Source organism: Mobula hypostoma, chromosome X1 (genome assembly GCF_963921235.1).
Source record: "Mobula hypostoma chromosome X1, sMobHyp1.1, whole genome shotgun sequence".
Taxonomy (NCBI): Eukaryota; Metazoa; Chordata; class Chondrichthyes; order Myliobatiformes; family Myliobatidae; genus Mobula; species Mobula hypostoma.
This window is the reverse complement of record NC_086128.1, coordinates 14,209,299-14,228,311: the sequence shown is the minus strand read 5'-3', so window position 1 is coordinate 14,228,311 and position 19,013 is coordinate 14,209,299. Positions and strand designations below refer to the sequence as shown.

Here is a 19,013-nt window from a genome sequence, read left to right as displayed (position 1 = left end):
GATGCGCAAGTCTCTGTGTACCACAGCCAGTTTTGAGAAGTGACTTCACATATGTAATGAACAGAAACCAATGAAAAGTTGAAAAACACTGTATAAAGTGAAAAATAAAGATCTTGATTGTGTACTGAAAGAGTGGATTTGTCATTGTAGGAGTGAACATAGGCCGCTTAACAGTATGCTGATCTAGAAGCAAGCAAAATCCATCACGATTAACTGAAAATTGAAGGTAATTGTTTCATGCACAAAATTATTTAAAATATATGAAATTTCACTCCCTCACATCGTAGTTGCTGTGGAATGGGCAGCTGTTTGAAATTGATAGCGGATATGAAGCCAATCACAGTGCTGGAACCTGGTAATAGACGCAGTTGGGGACAGCTATTCACCTCCTATAGTCTGTGGAGGACCCTGCTCCATTACGTCAGACTGTGCTCTGACTGCGGACTCTGAGTTCACTCTGTGAGCTTCACACCAGCCATACATAAACTATATATGTAATGTAAGTGGGATTTTGTGTTTAGACTTGGGTCAAATCCTCAAAGCATCTCATTGTATAGATGCAAATATTCCAAAATCCAAAACAATTCAGATAACTGACGCTCAACCTGTACACACCTACATAGCACACATTCCAAAACAAATTTTCATTACAATAGATAGCTTCCAAACTCTTCTGGATCCAGTCTGTGGGACATTCTTAAATGAACTGCAGGTTCCTGCCTCCACACGAATTACCGTGATGACTGGCATTCATTAGCATGAAGAAACCAAACAGACAATTATGAAAAAAAAAATCTAAGATTACAAACTTGTTGTTTTTCCTAACATTTTAAGCATGTGTGTGTCAAGTCTTGTACTGCTGATAAACTGTAAACTGTTGACCAAATTTTCTCCATTATTCATCTGTTTATAACACTGCAATAACTCACACTCAGGTTAGAGTTCTTGTTACAATTGTAGGGTTCTTTTACAATACACTGAAAAATTAAATACTGTTGGGAAAATTTCAGAGGACAATGCTATGAGTAAGTTTTGAGGAGGTCAGGTTGTAGTTACAGGAGATGATAAAAATGCACTGATGAACTTCTCAAATTACATTTGGGTTTAGAAAACTGTATCAATCACCTCTGTTGGTGGCGCTGTAGTTCTTGAGACTGCTGCTTGGAATAAAACATGCAAAACCATGCAAGCCTGCAAGACAAACTGATTTATAACTAGAAACTAGCACATTCAGAAGCATTTTATGACAGTGGCAAATATTCTCATGCTCTCTTCAGCTTTTGAACAGGTCATGTGGAATTTGTGGCAAGCCAAGAGTTAAGATAATGTCCAGGCAAGAATAGTTTAAATATAGTGTGCACTCACCCCAGGCAAGAGTGGCTTTTGAAGAGCATATTAGCTTCCCATTGTAAGGGCATTGTGCTGGAGCCATTTGGCATACCAAGACAAGATGGAAACGAAGGATTCTAGGGTGACATTTACTGTTGGATAGTTACTTTACTAATCTTGAATTGGTCTTTAACGTGTAGATTATATTGGCTATTAACACCAGTATTATTGTAATGTGGCAACACACATAAAAGTTGCTGGTGAACGCATCAGTTAGTCCTGACGAAGGGTCTCAGCCTGAAACGTCGACTGCACCTCTTCCTAGAGATGCTGCCTGGCCTGCTGCATTCACCAGCAACTTTGATGTGTGTTGCTTGAATTTCCAGCATCTGCAGAATTCCTGTTGTTTGTAATGTGGTTTGTGGATGTTCAAATTCCTTATTTGCATGATCAATTATCAAATTACCAATTAGTCACTAACAGTATTCAGTATAAAAATGGCATTTTTTTGTTCAAACTTCAGAACAGTTTGGCGACAGGCAATGCTATTTACTTGTGCACATGTAAATGAAGTGTTATTGAGGAACAAGTGCAAGTTTTCAAAGTCCAGTTCATCGGTGACAACAGGCAGCCACTCTATTCCTCTTCCAATGCTTCTTTACTCTCAACCAGCTCAGTGAGATCACTCTTGGTACCAATTTAAATCAAGCATAAAGATTTTCCAACCAACCATTTTCCGTTACCTCTAGTCCTATTCTCATTTTTTTCAATTTTTGCCTTGAGTGACATGACATGCAGACAGAAAATTCAGCTTTCAACAATATTTCTTCTATGATCTCATCTTTGTAAAGGGTCACATATTCAGATTCTACCTATCTGGGGACATGCATTATCAATATTTGGAAGACAGAGGCAGAGAGTGCTTGAGAGAGTGCTAAGAGACCTTCTTAATAAACCACTTTATTTGTACCAGTTTGATATCACTGAGCAGCAAGTGCAGCTATTTCAGTCAACTATGTTGAGGGACTGGTGTAATACATAAACCAGAATGGTGAGGGAGATCATAAACACGAGAAAATCTGCAGAAGCTGGAAATTCAAAGTAGCACACAAAATGCTGAAGGAACTCAGTAGGCCAGGCAGCATTTATGGAAATGAATATTCAGGCAAAGACCCATCTTCAGGACTGGAAAGAAAGGGGAAAGACGCCAGAATAAAAAGGTGGGGTGGGGGGGTGAGAAGGAGGATAGCTAGAAGATGATAGGTGGCCAGGTGGGTAGGAAAGGTAAAGGCTGGAGAGGAAAGAATATGATAGAACAGAAGAGTAGACCACAGGAGAAAGGGAAGAAGTGGGGGATGCAAGAGGAGTGGGGAATAGAAGAGGGCGGGGGAGGGAATTTATTTTTTTTACCAGAAGGAGAAATCAATATTCATGCCATCAGGTTGGAGGCTACACAGACAGAATACAAGGTATTGCCCCTCCACCCTGAGGGTGGCCTCATCATTGCACAAGAGGTGGCCATGGACCGACATGTCGGAACAGGAATGGGAGTCAGAGTTAAAATGTTTGGCAACAAAGAAGTTCCGCTTTTGGTGATCAGAGCGGAGGTGCTAGACAAAACCACATCGGGAGCACCAGACACAATAGGCAACGCCAGCAGATTTGCAGGTGAAGTGTTGCCTCACCTGAAAGGATTGTTTGGGGCCCTGAATGGAGGTGAGGGAGGAATTGAATGGGCAGGTGTAGCACTTTGGCTGCTTGGAGAGACAAGTGCTGGGAGGGAGATTAGCTGGGAGGGACAAATGGACAAGTGAATCATGGAGGGAACAATTGCTGTGGAAAGCAGAGAGAGGAGGGAGGTAACGATATGCTTAGAGGTAGAATGCCTTTGGAGATGGTGAAAAGTGCAGAGAATGATGTGTTGAATGCTGAGGCTCATGGGGTGGTAGGTAAGGACAAGAGGAACTCTATCATTAAGGCAGCAGGAAGTTGGGGTGAGCACAGATGTTTAGGAAATGGAGGAGATGCAGACGAGGGCAGCATCAATGGCAGAGGAAGAGAAACTCCATTCTTTGAAAGAGGAGGAAAGAAAAGCCGCATCCTGGTTTTTCCCTTTTAAAACAAAAGGATATTTATGAAGTAACATGGAGGAACAGCAGGTCAGGCAGCATCTATGGGGAGAAATGAACAGTTGACTTTTTGGGCTGAGATCCTTCACCAGGACTAGAAAGAAAGTGGGTAGAATCCAGAATAAAAGGGTGAGGGAGGGGGAAGGAGCATGAGTTGGCAGGTGAGAGAGGAATCCAGGTGAGAGGAGAAAGGCAGGAGAATGGGGAAAATGGGAATGATGTGAGAAGCTGAGAAGTGATAGGAGGGAGAGGCAAAAGGCTTCAGAAGAAGGACTCTGATAGGAGAGGACAGTAGACCACGGAATAAAGAGAAGGTGGTGTGAGAGTGGGACAGGTCAAGAGGGCAGGGGAGTGGAAAGAGGACCGGTAAAGGTGCCACAGGTGGTGGTGGTAGTGTGTGTGTGTGTGTGGGGGGGGGGGGGGGATTGACAGAAGGGAATGGTTGCCAGAAGTTAGAGAAATTGATGTTGATATTCTGAGGTTAAAGACTACTAAAACAGAATATGAGGTGTTGTTCCTCCAATCTGCATCTGGCTTCAACTTGGCAGTAGAAGAGGCGTGGACAGACACATCAGTGGAAGAATGGGAAATGGAATTAAAATGGGTGGCCACCAGGAGATCCCGACTGTTATGGCAGATGGAGTGAAGGTGCTTGAAGAAATGATCCCCCAATCTATGGTAGGTCTCATACCGATGTAGAGAGGCCACACTAGAGCACCAGATGCAATAAATGACATCGATGGATTCACATGAGAAGTGCTGCCTCACCTGAAAGGCACACTTAGGGCCCAGAATAGTAGTGAGGGAAGAAGTACAAGGGCAAGTGTAACACTTCATCCAGTTGCAGGGATAAATACTAGGGTGGGGACAGACGAGCAGACAAGGGAGTTGCGGAGAGAGAGATTCTTGCAAAAAGCAGAGTGGTGAGCAGAAGATGTGCCTGGTGGTAGGATCCCTTTAGAGATGGCAGAAGTTGCAGAGAATGAATTGTCTCCATGAATAAAGCTTGAGGTTTTTATAATCCATATTACTTTTATCTATGGCTACTTTTTTCCCCCAATTAAATTCAATCAACTGAAATGGTAAGATTAAAATTGACATTTTTTGAATTAAAATGGCCTCAGTTTCATAACATAATAACTACAGTTGCATATTCCAGGTGTCTGTGTCTAGCACCCAGTAGCATTCACATCTATGGTGGTGAAGTGCTTTGAGAGATTGGTTATGCCTAGAATCAACCCCTGCCTCAGCAAGGAGCTGGATCCACTGCAATTTGCCTATCACCAGAATAGGTCTACGGCGGATGCAATCTCATTGGCTCTCCACATGGCCTTGGATCACCTGGACAATGCAAATGCCCATGTCAGGATGCTGTTTATTGACTGCAGCTCAGCATTTAACATCATCATTTCTACAGTACTGATTGAAAAGCTCTAAAGCCTGGGCCTCTGTATCACCCTCTGCAACCGGATCTGCAACCTCCTACCTGGAAGACCGCAATATCTGCAGATCAGAAATAACATCTCCACCTCACTGACAATTAACATTGGCGCACCTCAGGGATGTGTGCTTAACCCATTGCTCTACTCCCTCTACACCCATGATTGTGTGGTAGGCACAGCTCAAATGCCAGCTATAAATTTGCTGACGATTGTTGACAGAATTTCAGATGGTGACGAGAGGGCATACAGGAGCTAGATATACCAGCTAGTTGAGTGGTGTTGCAGGAACAACCTTGCACTCAGTGTTAGAAAGTCCAAAGAACTGACTGTGGACTTCAGAAAAGGTAAGATGAGGGAACACACACCAGTCCTCAGAGGGATCAGAGGTGGAGAGAGTGAGCAATTTCAAGTTCCTGGGTGTCAATATCTCCAAGGATCTAACCTGGACCCAACATATCGACGTAGCTATGAAGAAGGCAAGTCGGCGGCTATATTTTATTAGGAGTTTGAAGAGATTTGGCATGTCACCAAAAACACTCGCAATTTTCTATAGATGTACTGTCAAGAGCATTCTAACTGGCTGCATTACTGTCTGTTAAGTGGGCGGGGGGGGGGCATGCTACTGCACAGGATTGAAGCAAGCGCCTGAGAGTTGTACAGTTAGTCAGCTCCATTATAGGCACTAGCCTCCGTAGCATCCAGGACATCTTCAAAGAACAGGCCTCAGAAAGGACTCTCATCACCCAGGACATGCCCTCTTCTCATTACTACCTTCAGAAAGGAGGTACAAAAGCCTGAAGTCACACACTAAAATATTCGGGAACAGCTTCTTCCCCTCTACCATTGAATTTCTGAATGGACATTAAACTCATGGACACTACCTCACCACTTTTATAATTTCCTATTCTTTTGCGCTACTTAACCACTGTGAATTACAGTAAATGTATATCCAGTTGTTGTTGCTACTCTTACTAGAGTGGTTGTCCTGCAAAGATCTCACCAAGAGCACAGCGTGCAATGCTGAAGGAGGCGAAAAAGAACCCAAGGGTAACATCAAGACCTGCAGAAATCTCTAGAACTTGCTAAAGTCTCTGTTCATGTGTCCACCATAAGAAAAACAATGAACAAGAATTGTGTTCATGGAAGGGCACCACAAAGGAAGGAAACCACTGCTCTCAAAAACAGACCCAACCACTGCTGCACATCTCAAGTTTGCAAAAGACCACCTGGATGTCCTATGGACAGATGAGACAAAAGTTGAAATGCACACTGCTATGTTTGGAGAAAAAAGGGCACTGTACACTAACACCAAAACCTCATCCCAAATGTGAAACGTGCTGGAAGGAGCATCATGGTTTGGGGCTGCTTTGCTGTCTCAGGGCCTGGACAGCTTGCAATCATTGACAGAACAAATCCAAAATTGTATCAAGACATTTTACAGGAGAATGTCAGGGTAGCGGTCCGTCACATGAAGCAATGAGGCAATGAGGCAATGATCCGAAACACAAGAGTAAATCAACAACAGAATCATTTAAAAAGAAGAAAATTTGTGTTTTGAAGTGGCCAAGTCAGGGTCCAGATCTTAACCCAATCGAGATGGTGTGGCATGACCTGAAGAGGGCTGTTCATGCAAGGTTATCCCAGAAATATTGATGAACTGAAACAGTTTTGTGTGGATAAATGGTCTAAAGTTCCTCCTCACCCTTGTGCAGGTCTGATAAGCAGCTACAGGAAACGTTTGGTGGAGGTTTTTGCTGCTAAAGGAGTAGATTCTACCAGCTATTAAACACAAGGGTTCACATACTTTTTTTCTAGCCTGGACTGTGAATGATTGAACAATGTGTTTAATAAAGACATAAAAAGTACAATTGCTTGTGTGTTATTAGTTTAGTCAGATTGTGTTTGTCTATTTTTGTGGAGGGACAAAGGCTCCTGTTCTGAAAGACTCTACGCTGAAGTCTCCCAAAGGCAGCTGATGCCTGTTTAATGCGGCTCTGGATGTCGTTGTCAATGCCACTATCCACAGAGAGAATGCTCCCCAGATATTTGAAAGATGGCACTACTGACAACTTTTCATCAACAACAGTGAAGGCAGGTAGAGTGGGTGGGACACTGGTACTCCATTGGCAAACCACTTCTGTCTTGGTGGTATTGCCAGTCAGCCCCATACTGCTGTACGCTCTCACCGCCACAGCAAGGACAGTCTGAAGATCCTCCAGAGTATGGGCCACAAGAGCACAGTCGTCTGCATACTGCAGCTCCAGGACCCACTCTCTACGGAGTTTGGTGGTTGCATGGAGCCTCCTGATGTCAAAGAGGTTGCCATCTAATCTGACGTCCACTGCCATACTGCTGCTGTCTTCAATCTCGTTGTGGAGAAGCTTGGTAACACACAAGAGGAAGATGTTAAAGAGCACTGATGCTAGTACACACCTCTGCTTCACCCCTGTGCGTACAAGGAAGGGCTCGGACTCTTGTCCTCCTATGGTCACCCGTGCAGTCATCCCATCATGGAACTGGCGGAGGATGTTAAACTTATTGGGACAGCCAAACCTAAGGAGGACATCTGTATACCAAGCGGTCTGTGTCACCACCCTCCTTTAGAGCTGTGAAGCTTGGATAACCTACAGCCGTCACATCAAGTCCTTGGAGTGCTTCCACATAAGTTGCCTCCAACGCATCCTGGGAATTACCTGGCGTGAGCAGGTGTCTCACACTGAAATACTTGTAAAGACCAACTGCAGAAGTATTAATGCCATGATCACCCAGCGTCAGCTGCAGTGGCTGGGGCACATGATAAGGATGCCCCCATGTCGACTACCCCGCAGAGTGTTATATGGCCAGCTACATCATGGTCGACGCTCAGCTGGAAGGCCGAAGAAGCGCTATAAGGATCAGATGAAGAATGCTTTAAGGAAGTGCAAGATCAGACCCGAGGACCTGGAGGAGGTTGCTGCTGATCATACCACTTGGCGACAGCTGTGTAGGGATGGGGTTTGTATTCTGGAGCTGGAAAGAACAACCAGAAGACATCAGAAGAGAGCCAGGAGAAATGCAGCCATGGCTGCCACCACTAGCACATATACATGTCCCACCTGCAATAGAGCTTGTGGGTCCAGGATAGGACTGTATAGTCATCAAAGATCTCACCGTTAAAGGAGTGGACGTCATCGGATTTCGATGGACAAGAATAAGTCTCTAGAGTAAAAACTAAGTTAAAGTTTAGAAAGGGATAGGAATTTAAGTTGAGCAAGATGGAGATAACTGAGAAAAGGGGTGGTGAACACAGGACTGAAGGTGTTATATTTGAATGCATGCAGTATATGAAACTGGTCAGACGAGCTGGGAATTAAACATGCAAAGTTACACATCCTATCAAATAAGGCTCATTTGAGCAGCTAGGCACAGCTCAAACACCATCTATACCTTCTGTACCATGAGCTGATCTGGTCCTTGAAAGAAAGGAGAAACATAACATTTTACAGTGGAGAGGTTAACATTCAGTAGTTTGTGGTAGTCTACCAGAAACCCCGTGTTAGAAGTCTGATTAGGAAACCGACAATTTATAGGAGTGTGTGGTAGCCGGTGGATTGGAAAATGTAAAGTCTTATTGAATCATGTTCATAATTTCATAAAATCATGGTTAGGAATGATTGGCTTCTTTAAATGTATTATCTGAGTGTGGATGCATTGCTGGGAAAGCCCTTTTACTAATTCTCCCGAACTAAGTTTAAACTCGGAAGGGTTCCACAGATTGGAGAAGTATGGTTAAAGTGAAAAGGAAGGAGAGTACAGGAGAGAGAAGTTACTTAATTCGCCATGATCGCCCAGCGTCAGCTGCAGTGGCTGGGGCACATGATAAGGATGCTCCCATGTCGGCTACCCCGCAGAGTATTATACGACCAGCTACATCATGGTCGACGCTCAGCTGGAGGGCCGAAGAAGCGCTATAAGGATCAGATGAAGAATGCTTTAAGGAAGTGCAAGATCAGACCCGAGGACCTGGAGGATGTTGCTGCTGACCGTAACACTTGGCGACAGCTGTGTAGGGACAGGGTTCATATTCTGGAGATGAAAAGAACAACCAGAAGACATCAGAAGAGAGCCAGGAGAAATGCAGCCATGGCTGCCACCACTAGCACATATACATGTCCCACCTGCAATAGAGCTTGTGGGTCCAGGATAGGACTGTATAGTCATCAAAGATCTCACCGTTAAAAGAGTGGACATCACCATCGGATTTCGATGGACAGTGTGTGTGTGTGTGTGTGTGTGTGTGTGTGAGTGAGAGAGAGAGAGAGAGAAAGAAGAGTTTGTCTATTATTGTGACTTAGATGAAGATCAGATCATATTTTATAAGTAATTACTACAGAAAACCAGGTAATTGCAAAGGGTTCACAAACTTTTTCTTGCAACTGTATATTTACTGTAATTCTGTATTTTCTCTATATTATCATATATTACATTGTACTGCTGTCGCAAAGTTAACAAATTTCACAACATATGCCAGTGATATTAAACTTGATTCTAATGGCACAGTATGATCACGCTGTCTCAACTATTCAGAATTCTACACTTAATTTGCTAATAAATCAATGCTATTATTTGTAAAAGGACAAAATGAACTGCAGATGATGGAATGCAAAACACAAAACAGAAGCCTGGAAGAGCTCCAGCATGTCAAGCAGTGACCTGCTACAGGTCTTGATCCAAAACATCTCTTGTCACCACAGATGTTGCTTGACCCACTAAATTCTTTCACTGTTCTGTTTTTTCCTTGTAACACAATCTGTTACTAGATATCAACAGATTCCTTTAAAAAAAAGACGGTCAATCTTTGTGTGGTAAACAGTTTATTTTTAAAACACGTTAGTTCCCAAGATAGGAGTTGGGGTGGAGGGTCAGGGGTTCAATTGGTTTTCAATATAGGAGAGCTTTACTGCAAACAGTGGTTTTGGCTGTAACAAATGACAACACACATCTCACAAGTCTAAGCTACCTTCTTCTTTGGCAGACCATCAGAACGACAGGTGACTTGCTTCCACTGTAGTTCTGAGCAATGGGAGACAAAGCACATGCATGTTCTTTTAATGTGGGGTGCCTGTTCAAGGTTTTGGCAGAGTAAGTGTTGATCCAGTGACAAGGAAGTCAAAGACAAATAAAGACCCAGGCTCTGCTGCAAAAATCAAGCATGCGCTTACACACATATTTTTCAAATTTGTACATGACGTGGCCCATATCATTTTCTTCAGCCCCCCTCCCCAATCTCCTCCCTCCTACTACCTTCCTCAGGTTTCCCATCCCCCCACTCTTCCTTTTCTGCTCAATTGCCTCAACCACCCTGGCCAACCCCCACTCTTTCAAAGACCATTCCATCCACCACCCATTGCTGCTTTACAAGTACCTTCCTCTGCACCTAATTCTGACATGCAGCAAATAAGAAAGGTCTTCAGGAAAATGTTAGGTTATAGATACACTCAGTGGCCGCTTTATTAAGTACACCTGCAGGCATTGCAAATAGCTAATCAGCCAATCATGTTGCAGCAACTCAATGCATAAACACATACAGACATGGTCAAGAGGTTCAGTTGTCATTCAGACCAAACATCAGAATGATTGCTTGTGCCAGACTGGGGGGGGGGGGGGGTCGGCACTTGAGTATCTCAGAAACTGATCTCTTGGGATTTTTGCACACAACAATCTCGAGTTTACAGAGAATGGAGTGAAAAACAAACAAAAACACATTTAGTGAGTAGCAGTTCTGTGAGCAAAAACACCTTGTAGGAGCCATATACATCAAAGTTGCTGGTGAACGCAGCAGGCCAGGCAGCATCTCTAGGAAGAGGTACAGTCGACGTTTCAGGCCGAGACCCTTCGTCAGGACTAACTGAAGGAAGAGTGAGTAAGGGATTTGAAAGCTGGAGGGGGAGGGGGAGATGCAAAATGATAGGAGAAGACAGGAGGGGGAGGGATAGAGCCAAGAGCTGGACAGGTGATAGGCAAAAGGGGATACGAGAGGATCATGGGACAGGAGGTCCGGGAAGAAAGACAAGTGGGGGGGTGACCCAGAGGATGGGCAAGAGGTATATTCAGAGGGACAAAGGGAGAAAAAGGAGAGTGAGAGAAAGAATGTGTGCATAAAAATGAGTAACAGATGGGGTACGAGGGGGAGGTGGGGCCTTAGCGGAAGTTAGAGAAGTCAATGTTCATGCCATCAGGTTGGAGGCTACCCAGACGGAATATAAGGTGTTGTTCCTCCAACCTGAGTGTGGCTTCATCTTTACAGTAGAGGAGGCCGTGGATAGACATGTCAGAATGGGAATGGGATGTGGAATTAAAATGTGTGGCCACTGGGAGATCCTGCTTTCTCTGGCGGACAGAGCGTAGATGTTCAGCAAAGCGGTCTCCCAGTCTGCGTCGGGTCTCACCAATATATAAAAGGCCACATCGGGAGCACCGGACGCAGTATATCACCCCAGTCGACTCACAGGTGAAGTGATGCCTCACCTGGAAGGACTGTTTGGGGCCCTGAATGGTGGTAAGGGAGGAAGTGTAAGGGCATGTGTAGCACTTGTTCCGCTTACACGGATAAGTGCCAGGAGGGAGATCAGTGGGGAGGGATGGGGGGGACGAATGGACAAGGGAGTTGTGTAGGGAGCGATCCCTGCGGAATGCAGAGAGAGGGAGGGAGGGAAAGATGTGCTTAGTGGTGGGTTCCCGTTGGAGGTGGCGGAAGTTACGGAGAATAATATGTTGGACCTGGAGGCTGGTGGGGTGGTAGGTGAGGACCAGGGGAACCCTATTCCTAGTGGGGTGGTGGGAGGATGGAGTGAGAGCAGATGTACGTGAAATGGGGGAGATGCGTTTAAGAGCAGAGCTGATAGTGGAGGAAGGGAAGCCCCTTTCTTTAAAAAATGAAGACATCTCCCTCGTCCTAGAATGAAAAGCCTCATCCTGAGAGCAGATGCGGCGGAGACGGAGGAATTGCGAGAAGGGGATGGCGTTTTTGCAAGAGACAGGGTGAGAAGAGGAATAGTCCAGATAGCCTTGAGAGTCAGTAGGCTTATAGTAGACATCAGTGGATAAGCTGTCTCCAGAGACAGAGACAGAAAGATCTAGAAAGGGGAGGGAGGTGTCAGAAATGGACCAGGTAAACTTGAGGGCAGGGTGAAAGTTGGAGGCAAAGTTAATAAAGTTAACGAGTTCTGCATGCGTGCAGAAAGCAGCGCCAATGCAGTCGTCGATGTAGCGAAGGAAAAGTGGGGGACAGATACCAGAATAGGCACGGAACATAGATTGTTCCACAAACCCAACAAAAAGGCAGGCATAGCTAGGACCCATACGGGTGCCCATAGCTACACCTTTAGTTTGGAGGAAGTGGGAGGAGCCAAAGGAGAAATTATTAAGAGTAAGGACTAATTCCGCTAGACGGAGCAGAGTGGTGGTAGAGGGGAACTGATTAGGTCTGGAATCCAAAAAGAAGCGTAGAGCTTTGAGACCTTCCTGATGGGGGATGGAAGTATATAAGGACTGGACATCCATGGTGAAAATAAAGCGGTGGGGGCCAGGGAACTTAAAATCATCGAAAAGTTTAAGAGCGTGAGAAGTGTCACGAACAAAGGTCGGAAGGGGTTGAACAAGGGGTGATAAAACAGTGTCGAGGTATGCAGAAACGAGTTCGGTGGGGCAGGAGCAAGCTGAGACAATAGGTCGGCCAGGACAGGCAGGTTTGTGGATCTTGGGTAGGAGGTAGAAACGGGAAGTGCGGGGTGTGGGAACTATAAGGTTGGTAGCAGTGGATGGGAGATCCCCTGAGCGGATAAAGTCGGTGATAGTGTGGGAGACAATGGCCTGCTGCTCCTTAGTGGGGTCACGATCGAGGGGTAAATAAGAGGAGGTATCCGCGAGTTGTCGCTGTGCCTCAGCAAGGTAGAGGTCAGTACGCCAGACTACAACAGCACCCCCCTTTATCAGCGGGTTTAATAATAAGGTTAGGATTAGTGCGGAGGGAGTGGAGAGCAGAGCGTTCCGAAGGAGTGAGGTTGGAATGGGGACAAGGTGCGGTGAAGTCGAGACGGTTGATGTCCCGTCGGCAGTTGGCAATAAAGAGATCCAGAGCAGGCAGAAGACCAGAGCGGGGTGTCCATGAAGAAGAGGAGGGTTGAAGACGGGAGAAGGGGTCATCGGTGGGGGTGGAAGAGTCCTTGCCGAAGAAGTAGGCTCGGAGACGGAGACGGCGGAAGAAAAGTTCCGCATCGTGGCGAACACGGAACTCGCTGAGGTGTGGGCGAAGGGGGACAAACGTGAGGCCCTTACTGAGAACAGAGCGTTCTGCCTCCGACAGTTGAAGGTCGGAGGGGATGGTAAAGACCCGGCACGGATGAGAGCTGGGATCAGAGGGGGGAGGGGGGAGGCTGGGGGTGTCAATGGAGAGGGGAGGGTTGGGGTGAGAGGAAGATGGAGCCTCTGAGGGCCCAGGAGTTGACGGTGGGATCTGAGGAAGACGGGGCTGCGGAGTGGTGGTGGGGGAAGGGGAGACGGGAGTCACAACAGCAGCACATAAAGACCCGGCCTGGAGTTCAAGGCTGGAGTCGCAGTTGGTGGTTGTGCAATCGCTGTGAAGGTGTCCATGGTCGTTGCTGGAGTCCGGGTTTTGAATATGTCCTGAGGTGTTGGAGCCGCCGAGATCAATGGCAGGGGCCGCAATTGAAAGTTCATGCCTGCTAGCGTCGGGGCCGGCAGGCTCTGGAGTCCGTAGATGTAAGATCTTGCGATCTTTGCCTAATATGACAAAGTCAAAAAAACGGCGATTGCAGGCGTGAATCCGACGGAGGATGAAATAACGGGTAGGACCATTACAGATGGCGAAGAAAGTGTCCCGAAGGTGTGGAAGGGTCTGGGATAGGGACACCAAGTACCTCCTCATGGCGGAGAGCGTCGCCTTCAGAGCTTGACGGGAGAAGCGGCGAGAGGCAGAGTCAATAAAATGTGAGTACCTGGGATCCTCAGAAGGTCCAAATTGAGAGGCTTGGAAACGAATCCTAAAGCCAACTGGAGTAAGTTGGCGACGGAGGCACGTTCCAAGAAAGGATATATGGCTGTGATAGCGAGTTTGAGTCAAAGTATGGTCGAAAAGTTGAAGAGCCGAAGAAATTACAGATGGGGAGCAGTGAGAGATGGTTTCACTGAACTCCCGTCGAAGAGAGGATCTAAACTTCTTCGGTGTAGGCATCACCGGAAGAGGCTTCGCAGTAGTGAATTTAAACGCAAACAACAGGAATTCTGCAGATGCTGGAAATTCAAGCAACATACATCAAAGTTGCTGGTGAACGCAGCAGGCCAGGCAGCATCTATAGGAAGAGGCGCAGTTGACGTTTCAGGCTGAGACCCTTCGTCAGGACTAACTGAAGGAAGAGTGAGTAAGGGATTTGAAAGCTGGAGGGGGAGGGGGAGATGCAAAATGATAGGAGAAGACAGGAGGGGGAGGGATAGAGCCAAGAGCTGGACAGGTGATAGGCAAAAGGGGATACGAGAGGATCATGGGACAGGAGGTCCGGGAAGAAAGACAAGGGGGGGGGTGACCCAGAGGATGGGCAAGAGGTATATTCAGAGGGACAGAGGGAGAAAAAGGAGAGTGAGAGAAAGAATGTGAGCATAAAAATGAGTAACAGATGGGGTACGAGGGGGAGGTGGGGCCTTAGCGGAAGTTAGAGAAGTCAATGTTCATGCCATCAGGTTGGAGGCTACCCAGACGGAATATAAGGTGTTGTTCCTCCAACCTGAGTGTGGCTTCATCTTTACAGTAGAGGAGGCCGTGGATAGACATGTCAGACAGTAGAGGATCCCACCACTAAGCACATCTTTCCCTCCCCCCCTCTCTCTGCATTCCGCAGGGATCGCTCCCTACACAACTCCCTTGTCCATTCGTCCCCGCCATCCCTCCCCACTGATCTCCCTCCTGGCACTTATCCGTGTAAGCGGAACAAGTGCTACACATGCCCTTACACTTCCTCCCTTACCACCATTCAGGGCCCCAAACAGTCCTTCCAGGTGAGGCATCACTTCACCTGTGAGTCGACTGGGGTGATATACTGCGTCCGGTGCTCCCGATGTGGCCTTTTATATATTGGTGAGACCCGACGCAGACTGGGAGACCACTTTGCTGAACATCTACGCTCTGTCCGCCAGAGAAAGCAGGATCTCCCAGTGGCCACACATTTTAATTCCACATCCCATTCCCATTCTGACATGTCTATCCACGGCCTCCTCTACTGTAAAGATGAAGCCACACTCAGGTTGGAGGAACAACACCTTATATTCCGTCTGGGTAGCCTCCAACCTGATGGCATGAACATTGACTTCTCTAACTTCCGCTAAGGCCCCACCTCCCCCTCGTACCCCATCTGTTACTCATTTTTATGCACACATTCTTTCTCTCACTCTCCTTTTTCTCCCTCTGTCCCTCTGAATATACCTCTTGCCCATCCTCTGGGTCAACCCCCCCCCGTCTTTCTTCCCGGACCTCCTGTCCCATGATCCTCTCGTATCCCCTTTTGCCTATCACCTGTCCAGCTCTCGGCTCTATCCCTCCCCCTCCTGTCTTCTCCTATCATTTTGCATCTCCCCCTCCCCCTCCAGCTTTCAAATCCCTTACTCACTCTTCCTTCAGTTAGTCCTGACGAAGGGTCTTGGCCTGAAACGTCGACTGCGCCTCTTCCTATAGATGCTGCCTGGCCTGCTGCGTTCACCAGCAACTTTGATGTATGTTGCTTGAATTTCCAGCATCTGCAGAATTCCTGTTGTAGGAGCCATGCCTCTGTTCTCTATCTGCATTGTATTCTGTGTTGTGCGTTTATGTTTATTATGGTAATGAGTCACATAAGTAGGGGTGTGGTAAAAGTGAAGGGAATAAGTTACATCTTCATGGTTTGTTCATTGCAGTATGTTGTAGGTGGGGACCATCAGAGGTTATACCTTTTTCTGACTGCTCAATAACACTTAGCTTATGCTTGGGTATGCTTAAGTTTCATTGCGTCAAGATTGTATGTTTGTTTGCTAATTGCTAATAAAGAATCAAATATATATCCCGATCTTTGAAGCAATCATTATTGGAGTAAGGTTGCATCATGCAAGTATAACAAATCAGTTCTGTTCAAGTGTTGAATTGAATTTGCTGTTGTTTTGTTTGGTTCAGACATTTGGAACCCTCACGAGTCAAGCTGGAAGCAGTGGCCTTGCAGTCAAGACTGAGAGAAAGTAAACATGCGATGTTGAAAGTCAAATTGCTGGAGGAAATGAAAATGCTTATAAAGCCACAGAACAGGCTGTGACTACGTAAAAAGCTGAAGACAGCATGTCTAACATGCGTCCAATATGCTCTATTGATAGTAGAGCATCTCGTGCACCTGATACCTCATCGGCACAGATTAGAACAGAGGCTGATTTAGCTGAGTTATATGCAAGACAACTAATATTGAGGGATAAACATAAATTGGAAGAAAAGATGGAACAGTTTCAGAGAAACCATGAACAAATGGAAGAGCAACTTCAGAGAGATGGAACAGGTTAAGTTGCAGGAAGAAACTGCAGCCGAGCTGGCCAGAGTTAAAGTGCTAAGGGTTTAAAGCGCTGTGACTGCTCAATGAACTTCAGCAGGACAGATCTATGGTGAGAGTTCCTTTGTTGACACCGAACAAAGAAATTGGAGCATACTCAATGCCTATGTGGATACATTTAAGGAGCAAATGTCATGAACCCCAAGGGGTAGTTCAGACTGTTCACTCTCAGCCTGCACCCAGGGGGCACTCTGAACCTGTGCCATATCCAATAGCAGAAGGTGCTTCTGAGAAGACTGATTTACAATCGGGTGACACCCGTGTTTCAGATAATAAAGGTCTAAATGCTGCACTGGAGGCCATAAGGAAGCAAAAGGAAATAACAAGCATAGTGACACAACAGCAATGTATTGCATCTCTATCTAAAAGAAATTCTAATCTCCGATGGCAATCCATTGCAGCTTCATTCATTTATGTGGGCTTTCAAGATTAGCATTGAAGGCAAGACAAATAATTATGGAGACGGTCTCCATTTTCTTGAACAGTTCACTGAAGGTTACCCTACAGAGCTTGTCAAAAGTTGCCAGCGGGCCGACCTGGAGTAAGGATACATAAAGGCCCAAGCTTTACTACAGAACATTTTGGTCATTAGCACAAATTTGCTGTGGCCTACATGGAAAGGGCTTTCTTAGCCACATATCAAATTAGAAAACATAAAAGCTCTTCAAGATTAGTCTTTATTTAAAAAAAGGCTGTTGCAATGCCATGGAAGATGTGCAGGATATGCATGAGTTGGACATGCCTGCTAATGAGGATTGCCATCAATAAATTGCCCAATAAACTGTACAGTTACTTTCACTGATGTTGCTAATTTTATTAAGAGACACATAAAGATTGCTACACACCTAATGTTTGGGAACACATACAAGGCTACATCGCCGGCAGTAACAAAGGTGTGAACAAAATTGGATCACAATTCATTCTCAAGCTAAAGGAAGCAGCTTTGCCACCAGTGTGGCTACTGTGGAAAGCGAAGCTAAAACTGAGCCCAGAACTGATGAAAAGGGTACAGATTTGAAACGAGCCATGAATGAAGCAAACCAGCAGCTGTTACGTACCCCGTAACTGCGTTGCCAAACCAGCAGAAATGGATCACTCAGTTGGAGTCTGGAGTACTAGAACTAAGAAAGTTTTATTAAAGAAACAAGCAACACAGTAATCGAAAGGATAATAAATGCAACAGTTCAGTGATGATAAACACACATGTGCACAGCATTAAGATAACAGCATCAATCAAGCTCTATCGTTGTCTAGGGGTAAATGACCAAATTTCAAAATGACTCAAAGTTCAGTCCAGTTAGTAGTTCAGTTCGCAGTAATCGTTGCCATGGCGATGGACAACGTGCGGGAAGAGAGACAGAGAGAACAGGAACAACTCATCATTCAGCACAGCTTCACTCACAGACCAGCGAGATTGCTCACAAGCAACTTTTGGGCGGGTCCTTGGTGATGTCATCTGAGGTCACCGACTGTGACCCCTCCTCCAGATGCGGTCGATCCTCTGCAGTGAACCCGGCACCCAGGCAAGGGCGGACACACACCGGGTTCCCGCTGATCGTACCTTTCCACCCTTGTCGTTGTCTGGCACTTCTCACCCACTCGTGGGAGGCGCACCGCTTCCAGGGTCTCGTTACCTCGGGTGGCGTGTGTCTGTCTTAGCGAACCTGTCCCTTTTTATCCCCCTGCTGGGGTATCGCCTGTCCATCACTTCAAACAGTTCAGGGTTCAAAGGGGGGAGCCGCTCCAGACAGCTCTCTCTCCCACATCCCTTCATTACACATCTCCAGACGCTGCTCCATTGTTCCTTATCTCTCCTTCCCCTGAGGGCAGGTGGCAGACCAACTGCTGATGCCACTGATGCTAGCCCAGGCCAGCAAACATCTTAATTTTATGTGTATTCTCGTAACACAGCGAGTACTGCCTTGATGGCCTTACAGGAGCTGGTGATCATGATTGTAAACTTCCAAGAATTCCAGTTCAAGTGAAGTCTAAGATGGGTAACATGACAGTGGTTACATATGCTTTCCTAGATCTAAGTAGTACAGCAGTCTTCTGCTCAGTGAGCCTCATGAACTAACTCAACCTGACAGGAAAAGGCACACAAAGGCAAGAAAAACTGCAGATGCTGAAAGTCCAAGAAACACACACAAAATGCTGGCCAGGTAACTCAGCAGGCCAGGTAGTATCTATGGAAAAGAGCAAACAGTTGACATTTCAGGCTGAGACCCTTCATCAGGACAGGACGAGAAATGATAGGTCAGTGAAAGACGGTGGGGGGGGGGCGCGGGAGGAAGTACAAGGTGGCAGGTGATCAGTGAAACTAGGAGAAGAGGAGGGGGTGAGGTAAAGAGCCGGAAAGTTGATTGGTGAAAGAGAAAGGGCTGGAGAAGGGCGAATCTGACAGGAGAGGGTAGAAACCATGTTAGAAAGGAAAGGTGGAGGAGCACCAGAGGGAAGTAATGGGCAGGTAAGGAGATGAGGTGAGAGAGGAAAATGGG

General features: G+C 46.2%; 1 protein-coding gene across 2 annotated transcripts in view; it reads right to left on the bottom strand.

The window, feature by feature from the left end:
* suox (sulfite oxidase) overlaps positions 1-19,013 on the bottom strand; it is a 52,584-nt gene that overhangs the window by 10,528 nt on the left and 23,043 nt on the right. The gene's annotated exons all lie outside the window — the stretch shown is intronic.